Source organism: Carassius gibelio, chromosome A18, assembly GCF_023724105.1.
Source record: "Carassius gibelio isolate Cgi1373 ecotype wild population from Czech Republic chromosome A18, carGib1.2-hapl.c, whole genome shotgun sequence".
Lineage (NCBI taxonomy): Eukaryota > Metazoa > Chordata > Actinopteri > Cypriniformes > Cyprinidae > Carassius > Carassius gibelio.
In genome coordinates this window covers 2,759,910-2,775,934 of record NC_068388.1, presented here as the reverse complement: position 1 = coordinate 2,775,934, position 16,025 = coordinate 2,759,910, and the positions used below count along the sequence as shown (strand labels likewise).

The following is a 16,025-nucleotide window of genomic DNA, read 5'->3' as shown; positions in this document are numbered from 1 at the left end:
TAAAAAAAAAGATTTAGTTGATCCCATCATTGATTTGTATCAATCACTAGCTACGTTTACTTTATCAATTCACTTCACATTTGTTTATTGACCTTTCCAATATGGCTGCAATTGTGGCATCTCAGAATTGTAGCATGAATCTAGTTTGCACAGCCATGCTATTCACCAGAAAAACTTAGTGAAGCTTGTTGGTTAAGGATGTCTTTGTTGGTTTAACATTCTCAAAAGCCTGATGTGAACACCAGCATCTAAAACTCAACATACCAGTCACGTTCTTTTAGCAGGGCAACAGCAGGTCCCATCAAGATAAAAACACTCAGCTCTATCAGTAATGAGAGGACATTCACTTTTTCAGTTGTTTGAAATTCTTGCTTCCAGGCATCAGGATACTTTAAATGATGTAAAACTCTCAGGTGCTTGTCCTTGGCAAAACAGTCATTGACTGCAGTTACCTCTCCATGATGCAATATTGAACTGAGAACGTGGCTCTGACAACAAACTATCTGACGACTCAACTATTTTGTGACAAGAGTCTCTCTGAAATATGTTCTTGTCTTCTTGATGGCTATCACCTGTTGTCCTTGTTCCTGCCAAACGAACACATCAAGACTGTTGCGCTCTCTCTGTCTGTCTCTCTCTCTCTGTCCCGTTTTAACTCGGCTGTGTTCGACGGCTGCCGAATCAAGGCTCTATGGGCTTGTTGTAGGGCTTTTTAGAAGTCATATGAGATTGTAGCATCTCATGAGACCTACCAACATCAACGTTCAGCCCTCAGGTTCTTCATTCAAAGTCACATCGGTATCTCTGTGGGACCTGGTGGGGGGGGGGAGAAAAGAAATACAAAGGGAAACGCATGTTTTTTTTTCCTTACTCTATGCAGAATGAGAAAAAAAAGATGAAACAGTCTGGAATATCTGAGGGTTTGGAACCAGACAGACGTGTAGAGAAGTAACAATGAGCTGGACTACACATATCGGGATGCCTTCATGATGTTTATGAGAACAGAAATTAACCTGTGTGTAAAGTTTTACTCACTTTGTTGACTTCAAGTTACTTTGTTTAACGGTCTCTCCCGTTGTGTCGCTGACGCTTTTGGGAAACTCCTGTTTACTCTGTTACTGAAGCCTGATTTGCTCACGTTCATGTAGCTGAATGAACCATTGCCACTTCAAACCGCCAAAAGGGGAGGAGCCGATTACTATAAAAGCAAAAAGTAGAGAAGAATAAGTTCAGCCTGCTCACAGTTCTGACAGCAGAGGAAGAAGCCAGAAGACGTCCCCTGCAGCTATCCGGCAAACTTAAAGGGATAGTTCACTCAAAAATGAAAAGTCTGTCATCATTTACTCACCCTCGTGTCATTGCAAACCTGTATGAGTTCCTTTCTTATGTTGAATAGTTTTTTTTTGTTTGTTTGTTTGTTTTTTTTTAACAGGGACAAGTATGTCACAAAAACACACATTTCAATCTGGCGTCCCATTGGGACTGACCTCCAAAAGAAAGGTGGTCACAGAAGATGCCTCCAACTCAGGTTGGGGAGCTCTGTATGAGGGAAGACCAGCGTTTGGCTCCTGGTCAGACCTGGAGCAATGCTTACATATCAACTGCCTCGAGATGCTCTAGTTCCTTGTAGCCTAGTGACCGCATTACTTGTCCGCACTGTCACAAAAAATGGGAAGCACATGGATGTCCACAAAGAGGCCCTGTCACAAATGGCACACTTCATGTGCACTTGTGGTTTTACAATGGCTGTCGCTTGCATGTGTCCATTAAATCCATGAGACCATAGGGTGCCCTATTAGTCATTTTAGCTTTTAGAAGGGTGCTTGCGAGCGCCCCCTTTGTGGGCGTTATGCACCCTCAATGCACACTTCTACCGAGCCCGCACTGAGGCAAGCTCTGCAGCAGACTTTTACCCAAAGTCAAAGCAGCGTTACATGACAAAAGTGTGGAAGACCGCAAGGGTTTAGGATGCAATTTGGGAAAGGGCCAGAGCCTCCATGTGCACCCTCCGATGATCATTTTTTTAAGTCACACTGACCCTAGCGGACCCTTGTGCACTCACATATGCAGAAAATATAACATTAGCTTCACACTAGCTTTACTTGTACTTCAAAAAACGTATCTGCCACAGGAGTTACTTGGGTGAGATAAACAGGTTTTTCTGTTCTGTCATGGAAAGAAGTAGTGGAATTAAAGCTGCGGTAGGTAACTTTTGACGCTCTAGCGGTTAATAAACAGAACTGCTTGCGTTTTGCTGAAGAACAACGTAGCCGGAACTACTTCTCTCTGTTTATGTCTATGAAGAATCACAAAGGTACTGGGTTACTCCGCCGCGGTATCCCCGAAGCAATCTAAAATAGTCCGAATATAAACACTTATTATAGGTGCACCCTAGTGATTCAGGACAAACTAAAAACACGGTTTGGAAAATGGATTCATGGTGTACTCGCTTATTATATACATTTTTCTACATTTTGAACACAAACAAAGTTACGGACCGCAGCTCTGATTGGTTGATTCTTACCGGGAGCGGTCTGTAACTGCAAATGGCAATAGGACACTGGGAGGAGCCAGAGGAGCTTGATTTTTTTCACAGATTATCTGTCTCATATTCTACTGTCAGGACATAATGACAGGTTTAACAAATATGTAAAAAATATATTTTTACAAAAGTTACCTACTGCAGCTTTAACCACTCAAACATAAGCAATAACATCAATTACATATACTTATTCCTCATGTTAATTACCTCACTGTTCATACCAATGTAACCTATTTAGTAGCATGTTTTTGGACATTTAGCACCTTGGTAGTTTTTGAAGTTCCTCAAAAAACCAACACTCTTCTGCCTGGTTGATTCTCAGTTCTGATTCTCAAAAACAAGTGAGAAATTTGAACTGAGGACACGCAGTACTTTGGGTGGAGCCCAACAGATGTTCTAGCCCAATAAGAATAGACCTCCATTGCCCTCTAGTGGCGATTCGTTGTCAATACAGGGAGGATTTTCTCTCATAGCTTGAGGTATAGGAGAAAAACAAGCAGCTTTCCCTTCTGAGATAAAGACAGTGTTATTTGAGTATCTTTTTTTTCTTAAATTGTATTTTATATTTACTGTTTTCACTTAAATTGTAATTAGTTTTAGTAATTTTGTTGCGTCTGAATTTTGTAATTAGTTTTTATTAGTTATCAGTTTTTATGTTAATATGGCTAAACGTTTTAGTCTAAGTTTATTTAGGTTGAGTATTTTTTTTTAGAATTACAACTTCATGAAAATGTGACGCATTAAATGAAAAATATAAAAAGGTATCAGAGGTGCATGCACTATGGTGATCTGTTCTGTGATCTACCATGATGGAAATTTAATTGTGCTCTTTGGTGTAATGTAATTTCATTTTCTTTGTAATGGAATTTATGTTATATAACTTCTAAATTTCAATTCATCTGTTAAGTACACAAAAAGAAATCTGATACAGATGAAATGTGAGGATCTAACATGTTGGAAACACTAGATGGCAATGTTGATCTTTCCCAGCGGATTGAGCTGCTTTCTTTCTATCCAGTTCACGAGGAAATTAGCCATTCAGAAAGATGCTGAGATTTATTCATTGACCCACTTGTTGAAATGTGAGACTCGTTTACATATTCCCTGTTTCAATTGCTTGAATCTTCTAAAACAGAAAAAAAAAAACTCGTTCGTATCTTTCTCTCCCTAATGTAGAGGTGCATTACAGACACCAGAGGGCGCGCGAACCAAAGTTTCACTAGTTTCTTTGTGAAGGTTTTTGTATAAATGAGAAATTATTATACAAGCAAGTAAATTCGCCCTTATTTACTTTAATACAGTTTTTGTCGTGTAATCTAGAATCAGTAACGTACTACAATTTGTAAGTAATCTAGCAAGCACTGTGTATTTGCATTTATTTTATATTTTAGTTTATTATTTATTATTATTTTTATTTATTTAGAAAACAATAGGTATGGTCAATTGTATTTATTTTCTTGTTCGTGCATCTGAATAATACTAATATTATTTTAATAATGTTTAGTGTGATAAAAGCCCTGGGTTTCCAGCTTAAAATGAAGAAGCAGTGCTTGGCCTCAGGTAAGTTAAACATGAAAGCTGGCGTATTTTCTGACTTTCGTTTTGGTCAGTCCCTGCACATGCGTGGATGTTAATGCATGCGAGTCATCAGGGCAGAACGAAGCGTGGTTAATTTTCATGCAGACGCATGCATTCATATTTGGCCATATTGGATGATTTTTGCATATGGCGAATGGATGGTGCACTGAATGACTGGTGCGTTCAGTCGTGCGTCAGACACAGAGGTCCTCCCCTTGTGTTTCTATGTTACTGCCCCCCTCTCTCGCTCTCGATCCCCCTCCCTTCCTCTCGTCTCTTCTGGCATCCCCCATCCCCCATCGCTTTATGTGCTTCCATACAGCCTGAAAAATCAACCGGAGGAGGAAACCTTCACACTCGCGGAGAATAGACCGACCCTCAGCAACCCAGAAGATCGCTTTAAACCGGGGACACAGACTGGATCAGGGTGACCCATCTAAACCGTCTCACTCTGGTAAGTCACATTTGAGGTAGTTTTCCTTCCTAAAGTCCAGAAACACCATCCATCAGCCACCATTAGAGCTTCACCACCATCAAACAGCAGCAATGCCTTTCTCCTGCCAGTGTGTGTGTGTGTGTGTGTGTGTGTGTGTTAGTGATGGTGAAGCTCTTTCTGGTTTGCCTGATGGTGATTTCAGAGAAAACGAATGCGTTCGCTTTAGCTATTCTAGTTCAGAATATCGATGAATATCGTTTTCGGGACGGATCCATGAATGAGAGGGATTTTTCAAGCTGACTTTTGTTCATTCCCTTGTCATGCATTTGGACATTCCATAGAGCTGAGACACAGAGACGCTCAAAATGGTGTCTGGGAGAGTTTGAGGCCTTTAAACACACGAGAGAGCCGATCATAAGCGCTGTTAGGGCGCGATCAAAGAATCCGACGCATTCATGTGCAACAATGTAACAGCGATTATGACGCAATAAAGATCTTTTGTTGTTCAGCGGTACAATGTAATGCGCGGTCTAGTGTCAGTTCTAGTCTCAATGTTTTTTTTTTTTTGTTTGTTTGTTTTTTTGCTTTGGTTGCATTTATTTATTTATTTTTATTTATTTATTTATTTTTTATTTTTTTGGCGTTATCGATTTTAATTGGGCATATTTTTGTCATTGCATTCCTGGTTGATTGCTACAAAGGGAAGCAGCACATTGGTCCATACTGAATAGCAGTCAGTGTGTTTTGGACATAATCCATGCATTTCTGTGGATCTTTCTGAAATAATTTTTCAAATCTGCAGCCATTCATAAGACAGTATATGGGTACTCAGTGCTTTAGTAAAGGAATGCAAAACAATATTGATCAATGTTAACTATTACCACCTTCAGTTATGGATATAACAATAGACGATTGTCCACTTGTTTAATAAATAAAATTTATTATAGAGAGAATATAATTTTTTTAAACATTAATTATTAAGCAGCTCCTCTAAATACTTTTATTATTATTTTTTATTTTTTATTTTATTTTATAATGGATTTTATTATATCTAATAATCTGTTTATAATTGTGTCAATATGCAGAAATAAAAGGTCATTGGGCACTTTAATGTAAAGCTTTTTTTAAATTAATAAATAAATACTACTACTAATACTACTGTTACTAATAATAATACTTATTATTATTATTATTATTAATGGATGTTATGTTTTTATTGTTGTAGTCTGATTATCTCTTCATTGTTTCAGTTTAAACTTAACGTCAAAATAATTCCAATTAATTTGTTACGTTTGTTGTTATATCTCTAACCAACAGAGGCAATGTAATGTAAAGTGTTCATAATCCAAAGTCCAGAAAGCTGGACAACGATTAATCACATACAAAATAAAAGTTTTTGTTTACGTAGTATATGTGTATGTACTGTGTATATTTATTATGTGTATATAAATACACAGGCATGTGTACATTTAAGAAAAAATATATTATATTTATATATTTAATATATTTCTAAATAATATAAATTAAATGAATATAAATATATACATTGTAAATATTTTCAAAACATACTGTATGTGTGTGGATTTATATACATAATAAATATACACGGTACACATACTGTTCGATGTAAACAAAAACTTTTATTTTGGATGTGTTTAATCCCGATTAATCGTTGCCCAGTATTAGTTAATATCTGAGATGTTTGTGCTCCGCATCGATGAAGCTTGGATTGGCTTCCTGATCATGTGCTGTCCAGTCCACCATTCCTGCAATAAAAGTGTCGATAGCTTTCTGATTGACGGTCTTAACGTTATAGTGGCTGAAGAGACACAGAAAACGCTTCGTTTGTTTTCATTGATAGTTTCATTATCTGCTCGAAATTCAATTTGTTCAGAAAAGCTCCCCATCACAGTATGACTGCGACATATTACACTTTTATGGATTGAGCTGCAAGTATGCTGAAGCGTTTGGGTTTTTGTCTAATTAAAGGATTTCTTGAGGAGCAGGTGTTCTAATGGACCGGAACAACACAAATGTGCTTTTTAAGATTGAGATCTCAGTCTGTATGTAAATGGCCTAATTACAGAATGTCTTAATTAGTGTGCATACTTCAAGCCAGTACCACTAGTAACAGCTCATGCTTCAAATTTAAACCTTTACAATGAATCCTCTGTGCATACTTCTTTACTTTGCAAAATTATCCAATTTATAATGAAAAAAAAATCACATTTTTCTTGAGAGTGGGCTTTTTTAAGTATATAATCTTTGTAGGTTGCTGGTTATTTTTCAGTTAAATAACCACCTAGCAACACTCCAAACATCTTAGTGAGAGAGGGGGAAAAAAACAGCTTTCACTCAGGAATTTTCCAAAGAAACAAGGAGTAGCATATTGGATTAAACCTGAAATTTGGAAGTAGAAAGATTAATTTCTTGTTAAACATAATTTTGCAATAATTTTGAAAATGTTTACTACACGTTCTTCAGAATTTCAAGTAGAAGTTCTCTGGTTTGGATGTAGTAATTCAAAATGATTTGGTATTAAGAATGCATGTAAAAGGAGAGTATTTGCACTATTTATTTGGTGTTCTTCAGTGGCATCTTTAATGATGGCCTGGAGAACTGTAGCATAGAGAAGGACACTCAGTTAAATTCACTGCTGCATTTTCCTCCCACGACTTTCCTAGAAGCTTTTCTTCACCCTTACTCTCAATAATTGGGACGCTGAATTTCTCACAAGGGTTGAAAGTCAAAGATGTTAGAATGTGAGTGTGTGGCAGCGAGTTAATTGTGTCACAGTACATGTCTGCACACTTTGGCATTAATGTGTCTTTTGTGCGCCTCCTTTTTCATCAGAGGTGGTTTTATTTTTGAGTGGATAAACGGATGGATGTTTTTTGATGAACTGTCTGTGTGAGGCTGTGAGCCAAGTCCACAGTGAAATGCAAAGATTATGATGCATTCCCTGTAATAGTGCTTATAGAGCTCAGATTAACCACACACACACACACACACACACACACACACACAGACCCTGAGGGGATGTTGGTTCCCCCTGATAAACAGAAGCAGAAAATGCTCAGCGATCCTGCCTTTTGGCTACAGGGGAATCCCATTAGATCTGCGATGACATTGCAGGGCATCAGTGTCTCCTCCTGAGATCAGTATTTACGTGATTCTCTTTTCTTTTCTTTTTTTTACGGGAAACAGTGAAGCATCCTTCTGCACACTGTTCGCTGTATCACGCACAATTATTTATTTAGTTTTAATGTAGGAATGTTGTGTCTACTCTGTAGAATAAAATTTGAAGCCAGAAAATGTATTTATCATTATGTGCTACAAGTGACTTTTATTTAATATGCAGAACTATTTATTTTGTTAGTCTAAAAATAAAACCATTGGGTTTTTAGACAATTATATGCTATTCTTTGGTCTAATGCACCTTTCGTGTATTTATTTTTCTTTCTAGTAAGATTTGTATGCAAGCCTTTCCATATAGCTAAACAAGAAGCCTGTTTTTCAGATTTTCACAAATGCCTTCAACCTCAACCGAGTGAACAGCACGAGTCACAGATCAGTCCGAGTTAAGGTGTTAAAGGGGATAATAACCAGCTAGTGAAAGCTGGACTGTACTAGAGTTAGTGAGATTATCCTGGTGGTGATGATGCTCCCTGGGACCATATTGTACTGTATTTTTCGGACTATAAGTCACACCTGAGTATAAGTCGCAACAGTCCAAAAATACATCATGATGAGGAAAAAAAAACATGTCACATTTATTTAGAACCAAGATAAAACATTACCGTCTACAGCCACGAGAGGGCGCTCTATGTGTTCAGTGTAGGCTACAGGAGAACTGAGCAGCATAGAGCGCCCTCTGGCGGCTGGAGACGGTAATGTTTTCTCTTGGTTCATTTCTCTCGGTTATGTCAAATTCATTTTGATAAATAAGCCGCACCTGACTATAAGTCGCAGGACCAGCCAAACTATGAAAAAAAGTGTGACTTATAGTCCGGAAAATACGGTACTCACTTTTGGTGCTAATTAACTGCTATTTGGTTAAAGTCTTAGTAGAAAACATACCTTTGACTTAAGAAAAAAAAGCTTCATTTTTAGGAATTAGTAAGAAATTAGACTAAAATTTGATAACGGAGTGATTGTGCTGCTGTTAGTGTGCATGCTGTAGTATATGTAGACACATACTGCGTGAACAAACATCTACTAAACATCATCTGAGCGGCGTGTAGGCTGAGACGCTTCTGGATGGGCGTATTTTTGGACTTTCTGTGGGCAGACACTGAAATCACAGCCTTGCTGAATTTCTCTGTGGGAAAAATGAAACTCCTACAGGTTTAGTCACACGAAACATATCAAAACGAAAAAACCGATTAGTCTCCTTTTCAAGGAAGTAAACAAAGGAGTCTGGCTTTGTGAGCGTCCCCGGTTCCTTTGAAAAGCTGCTGTAATTGAGCTACAGTCAACTACAGCTCATGAACACGTACAGTACATTCATATACTCACAGCCACCCAAATACTCATTCAAGTCTATTTCAAGACATGGCACAGCTGAGACAGAGGAACACGTGCTTCAGGGGCAGTTTAAGTCTGCTGAAGGTTCTTTACTGGTTCTTCACAGTTACTTTATGGTTCTCTTTTAGGTTCTTGATGTTTCATTATTTTTGCTCTGATTAAAGGGTTTCTTTATTGCACCAGATGGTTTTCTTAAAACCCACTGTGATTTTTAGTATTATTCATATAATATTTATTATTTTTGTATATTTTCATATTGCATTTCCTTTTTCCTATTTATGTATATTTCAGTTTAGCTTTTTCACTTATTCATTTTACCACTTCAACTTAAATAAATATTATAAATGTTGCATTGGCAGCTACCTGAAATAAAACACTTTTAAGTTTTTCTTCAGACATTATTATTATTATTTTATTTCCATTACCAAAACTATTTTTAATGGTTCTTAAAGTTTTTAAAACATTCAGTCAGATCATCCTAGTGCCACATTTTTATAAAAACCATAAAAGTTCTGTGTGGTATGCACATTTAATTTGGGAATATAAGTGATGCAAATGAAGATGTGCTTGGGCATAATGGAAGAAATGTAATATAATCTAAAAATGTTTTCTGCACGCTGTGCATGGTAATCACTCAATGGAAGAAGGCAATGCTTTCTTTATACACAATAAGGCTTTTTTCCCACAGTAGTTATTGTGTAGATGCAGTTATGCTGCCTCCGTGCTGCATAAAAAATCTCTGGGTAAAAAAAAGATTTATTTTTTTATTTATGTGAATTGTACGTATTTTATTAATTAAATTTTTTTATAAAAGTTTTTTTATAATAATTTTTATAAAAGTATTTTTCATATTTTAAGTTGAGTCACATCACATCTGTTTAAATGCATGTTTGAGAATTAATGTCGGAAGAAGCCTTTTGGTTGCAGTTGAAGCTGTATTTTCAGAAGTTCATGTATAATCAATCTACAGACAGACTCTTGCTGTTTTTAGATTAGATGATTGTATTCAGTAGAGTGATAATCTGTTTTATCTCTTTAATTTGCCCTTTCCATCACTCATATCAGCTGACCTTCGCTTTCTCAGCAGTACTGTAGACCCTCAAGCAGCAAACAAACACACACACACGTGCCTTCAGGTCTGACCTGCTGGCGTATTTTCATGTCCTCCTGCTGCCCGTCAGATCATCGGAATGTGATTGTTTTTAATATCCGTTGATAAGATGAAGGACATTACAGCTGCGTTTATCCTGTGTGTGTGTGTGTGTGTGTGGGGGGGGGGGGGGGGGGGGTACAATCTCGACCAGCCGCTGGCTCCTCTCCATTGTCATAATTTGCACAGAAATCCTGCTGAACCAACAGATTTGGGTAAAGAGTGATTCACTGTGTGTGTGTGTGTGTGTGTGTGCTTGGGTGCCGTACAGCCTTGCAAACGTAATTTAGTGTCACACAAGAACTGAGCGTGTTCAGTGTGAACTCCCTCACACATAACCATCTGAAGAATGCAGCGGTTTGACGAAAGACTGAACGATGCAGACGGAGGACAGAGAACTTCAGAGAATGCATGTGTTTGCAGTGGAATAAAATGCACTTCTGGTGTGAAATAACATGCACTAGGCAGCGGAGATATTTGTTAAACTGCAGTTTGCTACATTGTTGTCACATGACTTTAATTTAGAGAGTGATTTCAGTTCAGTTTAGTTTTCACAACTGTTTTAAACTTTGATAATAATCAGAAATGTTTCTTGAACAGCATATAAGAATATTAGAATGATTTCTGAAGATCATGTGACACTGAAGACTGGAGGAATGATGCTGGAAATACAGCTGCGCATCACAGAAATATGTCTCTTCTCCAAATACATTCAAACAGAAAACGGATATTTTAAGTCATAATAATATTTCACATTACGGTTTTATTATAGTTTTTGTTCAAATAAACACAGCCTTTAACAACCTCAAGAAGATCCACATATTGTACACAATGCATACTTTGAAAGCAGTATGCTTTGTGTAGTAGTTCCAGTCAAGCTCTTTGATAAGAAAACCATTCTCCACGGAGGAAGAAGGTGTCAGGGTGAAGAAAGGAAAGAAGCTGAAAAATGCATCTCTTGCAGAGCTGTAGTTAGCGGCGCTGTGTGTGTGAGTCGAGGGGCAACAGAAGAACCCGGGGTCTGAAGCGTGAGAGGGGCATCTCCGCACACCATGTTGGTTTTGAGGCAATTGTTTGCAGGATAATGTCCTATACAAAATCGAGGTATTGCCTCGGTGAAAGGCAGGATTTGAGACAGAATGGACCTTTTTAGAATCGGAGAGGACAAGCTCTTGCGGGGCAGTTAAAACAATGGGACAGGACCACTCCCCTCCGTGCCCTGTTCTCATTCAGGTCCTGTTAGAGCACCGCTGGGAGTGGAAGGCTTATTGTGTGACTATTGTATATGAATAGCTAATTAAGCTTCTTATGAGTGTTTGTGAGAGAGAGTGAGATTAAGGCTTGAAGGCTGTCCCTTCAGGTGAGATCTTTCCTCCTGAACCTGTTAGCCTGTAACAAGTGACCAACATTTCCAGCAGCTGTTTCACACGTTTTCTCTTGTGCAAATCAAAAGTTAGTGCTTGACCCAGTTAAAGGAACATTCCTGGTTCAGTGCGACCTAAAGGAGAGTTCACACAGACTTTATTCTGCGGGAAACTAAATTAGACTACACTACTATTCAAAAGTTTGGGGCTGGTGGGATTTTATATATATATAATATATAATTTTAGTATTGCTCAAACAGTAAGACATGTTACAAGAAAAAAAAGTATTTCAAATAAATGCAGTTCTTTAGAATTGTCTGTTCATCAAAGAACTATAAAAAATAAAGTGCATCACAGTTTCACAAAAATAGAAAGAAAGAAAAATGTTAAGCACACTTACATGAATTATTCAATGTAAAAGTTTTACTGCATATTATATTTCATGACCGTGTTAGTGAATTTATATATTATAGTTTCTTTAAATGCTTTATTAATCTTTTATACGTTTTTCAAAACTGACTGAAAATCAGAATAGTTTTCTGTGTTAGGTAACCACCAAAATGATACGGGTTTAAAATCCCTGAAACTGATGTTGATACTGTTTAGAGACACACAGCGTGTTCATACATTGTGTACGTGGTCTGCAATATAAGAAACAGATATAAAGCAATCCCACATATAGTGTGTATTGAAACTGACGTTTAGATGAATTGTAGGAAATCATCTGGAAGCAGAAAGCAGGTGTAGGAACGCAGTATTTATAGACTGTGTGTGGATAACCATGTGTCCTTTGCTTGTATGTGAGTGTGAAGCGTTCTCAGCTGTTGAAGCGCTTCTTTCACCAAATTAGATTTTAGAAATTCACGCGTGGATTGGCACCGGCGGATGAATAGCTTTCTCTTTGTCTGACTGTTCCTCTTGTTATTACCGTAGAGAACGGAGAGCCTGTTCTTGTTCAGAACTTGGAATTGGAAAATGACTGTCGTGCAGCTTGAATCTGTAAATGTTGCCTCTTGGACTGATCTTCTAGACTTGAGATGATGAAATGAGGTTTGTTAAAACCCAGCCGGTCTGGGAGGATTTTTATTCACTCAGGTCATCGCTGAATGTCAGGTAGTTCATTCACAGCTTCACGGAGTCCTTAAAACACTTCATTTGTGCTGCGAATGAATGGATTTTATTGATTAACGTTTAGATGGCAGGCTATGAAATCTGTATAGCTATTTAGAGGATGTTGTTTTAGCTCAGATTCATTCGAAAACATTTCGGCCGAGCGGTAAATTAGTTCTAGGTTAATACTAATACATGTTTTGAGATGATCTGACATAGCCAGACCCATTATGCATGGTTATCAATCATGATACAATATTGAAATGAATAATTATTATTAAGTGAATAAATTCTTTAGTGGTGTTCTAATATAAAAAGAAACCAATACAAGACATTGTAAAATTATATAATAAAATCTTAAACAATTATTGATAATATATAAAATAATCCATCCATCCATCCATCATCTTCCGCTTATCCGGGGCCGGGTCGCGGGGGGCAACAGTCTAAGCAGAGACGCCCAGACTTCCCTCTCCCTAGCCACTTCTTCCAGCTCTTCCGGGGGACCCCGAGGCGTTCCCAGGCCAGCCGGGAGACATAGTCCCTCCAGCGTGTCCTAGGTCTTCCCTGGGGCCTCCTCCCGGTGAGACATGCCTGGAACACCTCCCTGGTAAGGCGTCCAGGAGGCATCCGAAATAGATGGCCGAGCCACCTCAGCTGGCTCCTCTCGATGTGGAGGAGCAACAGCTCTACTCTGAGCTCCTCCCGAGTGACCGAGCTTCTCACCCTATCTCTAAGGGAGCGCCCAGCCACCCGACGGAGAAAGCTCATTTTGGCCGCCTGTATCCGGGATCTTGTCCTTTCGGTCATGACCCACAGCTCATGACCATAGGTGAGAGTAGGAACGTAGATTGACCGGTAAATCGAGAGCTTTGCCTTACAGCTCAGCTCCTTCTTCACCACGACAGACCGGTACAGCGACCGCATTACTGCAGAAGCTGCACCGATCCATCTGTCAATCTCACGTTCCATCCTTCCCTCACTCGTGAACAAGACTCCAAGATACCTGAACTCCTCCACTTGAGGCAGGAACTCTCCACCAACCTGAAGTGGCTAATCCACCCTTTTCCGACTGAGAACCATGGCCTCGGACTTGGAGGTGCTGATTCTCATCCCAGCCGATTCACACTCGGCTGCAAACCGTCCCAGTGCACACTGAAGGTCCTGGTCTGAGGATGCCAACACGACAACATCATCCGCAAAAAGCAGCGACAAAATCGTATGGTCCCCAAACCGGACACTCTCCAGCCCTTGGCTGCGCCTAGAAATTCTGTCCATAAAAATTATGAACAGAACCGGTGACAAAGGGCAGCCCTGCTGGAGTCCAACATGCACCGGGAACAGGTCTGACTTACTGCCGGCAATGCCAACCAAGCTCTTACTCCAGTCGTACGGGGACCGAACAGCCCTAAGTAGGGAGCCGCCGACCCCATACTCCCAGAGCACCCTCCACAGGATGTCGCGAGGAACACGGTCGAATGCCTTCTCCAAATCTGGTTGGGCAAACTCCCATGAACCCTCCAGCACCCTGGAAAGGGTATAGAGCTGGTCCAGTGTTCCACGACCAGGACGAAAACCACACTGTTCCTCCTGAATCCGAGGTTCCACTATCGGCCGAATTCTCCTCTCCAGTACCCATTACTGTAGAATATTATTAGTAGTATATATTACTGCGTATAATATTATAATTATAGTACAAATATTTATATTTACAATTATATGAATATTTATATTTTTAAATTGCGAGTTATTAAGTCAGAATTGTGAGTTATAAAGTCAGAATTACTTTGTTTTATTTTTTATAACTTTCCAAATGTCTGAGTTGATCTGTTGTGAGCTGTGAGATACAGCTCTGGTGTGAAGGTGTCAGTCTTTGACACCGGGCTGTGTGTGCATGCTTAGCTTGTCTTTCTCCCACTGTTTGCACAGATCACACAGCTGGACCTCACAGCAGAGGCTGTTTTGTCCCCACAGCGTGATCACTGGCACACACACACACACACACACAGATACACAGGTGGTGGTGTCTGTTCTGTTCACAGCAGCTCTTTAAGCGCTTATTATCTAAATAATTCAGACGCCCCTGTGCTTCACCCGCTCTTGCACCATGTGTGTGTGTGTGTGTGTGTGTGTGCTGTACCTGTCAGATCAGAGTAATGGAGGCAGAAAACCCTCTTTTCCTGTCGCCCCCCGAAGACAGAAAGAGGAACGGTTCTTTTCTGTCACTCTTAAACAGGCGTTATACACAGCCTAAACATTAATATTGCATGCTCTTACTTAAAATTGACATGCATTTCTGAATGTTTTATTTGACTGTTGTGCATCTTAGTGAAAGGAAAGCGCTCCCAGAATCATCATCCGTCAGTGATATCCCACCTCTGTGGTCAGACTCTTCTCAGTGCCATCATTAATTCAGTCTGTTTGTGCTGTGGAGCTGAGCAGAAGAGAGATGGATGTGTTCATCACCGGGAGAACCGTCCCACCCTCACATTAACTCATGAGTTAGCGACGAGTTCTGCACGCAGAGATCGATTCATGATGAAATGACGCAGCAATGTGGCCATTTTTGAAAATTCTTTTCATGTTTAATGCTATTTTTATGAGGGATATTATACTAAATATATACTGTGTGGTTTAGTGCATACCTAAGCCCCACTCTAGAGTTTTATGCTTTTAGTGAAATCAGGCTTTAAAACATCTGCTGATACTGTCCAGTGATAACTGCTGTGATACTGTCCACATCACATAACATAATACACACCAACGATGACCATTCAGTGACACATTATGTGTACATTTTTAGCAAATAAAAAAACTTTGGATTGTGAAAATGAGATATGATGTTGCAGCTGTTGACTGGACAAATGAAATCTGGTTTGTCCCCTGCCTGAGGATCTCTGAGTGAATGAAAGTCATGAGTGAGCAGCAGAAGACAGAGGAACTGCTTCTGGTTGTGCTTTCATCAACAGAATCTGAGCTGCTTCGTTGTTGCAGTCGCACCGTTCAGAACAGAGAATTACAGTCTGAGAGTCACAGGAAAACACATCCTGTGCTGCAGGAAGCTGATGTGCGCAGTCAATGCAGTGTCCACCGCAGGGTCACCACGGGGTCAAAGTGCTGAGTGTGTGTCCTTAGATTTACCCTGACTGCCCAGTCAGCAGGGACAACCTCCAGCAGACTAGACTGCTGTCTAATGTGTTTTCAAAGACACTAGCAACAATACATATATATATATTTTTTTTTTTTTTTGCATAAAAAAAAAACTGTGTTTTAATTTGATCTAATTTAATGATAGCGGTGATCTTATTCTATCATAAA

General features: G+C 39.2%; 1 protein-coding gene across 3 annotated transcripts in view; it reads left to right on the top strand.

Moving 5' to 3' along the window:
- The first annotated feature begins 4,276 nt into the window (after window positions 1–4,276).
- Window positions 4,277–16,025, top strand: part of LOC127934398 (protein FAM168A) — a 32,498-nt gene continuing 20,749 nt past the window's right edge. The window contains exon 1 of one of the 3 annotated variants that reach the window (XM_052531768.1): window positions 4,277–4,574. The gene's annotated coding sequence lies outside the window, so the exon portion shown is untranslated. The remainder of the gene's footprint in view (window positions 4,575–16,025) is intronic. The other 2 variants (XM_052531770.1, XM_052531769.1) reach the window with 2 other exon arrangements.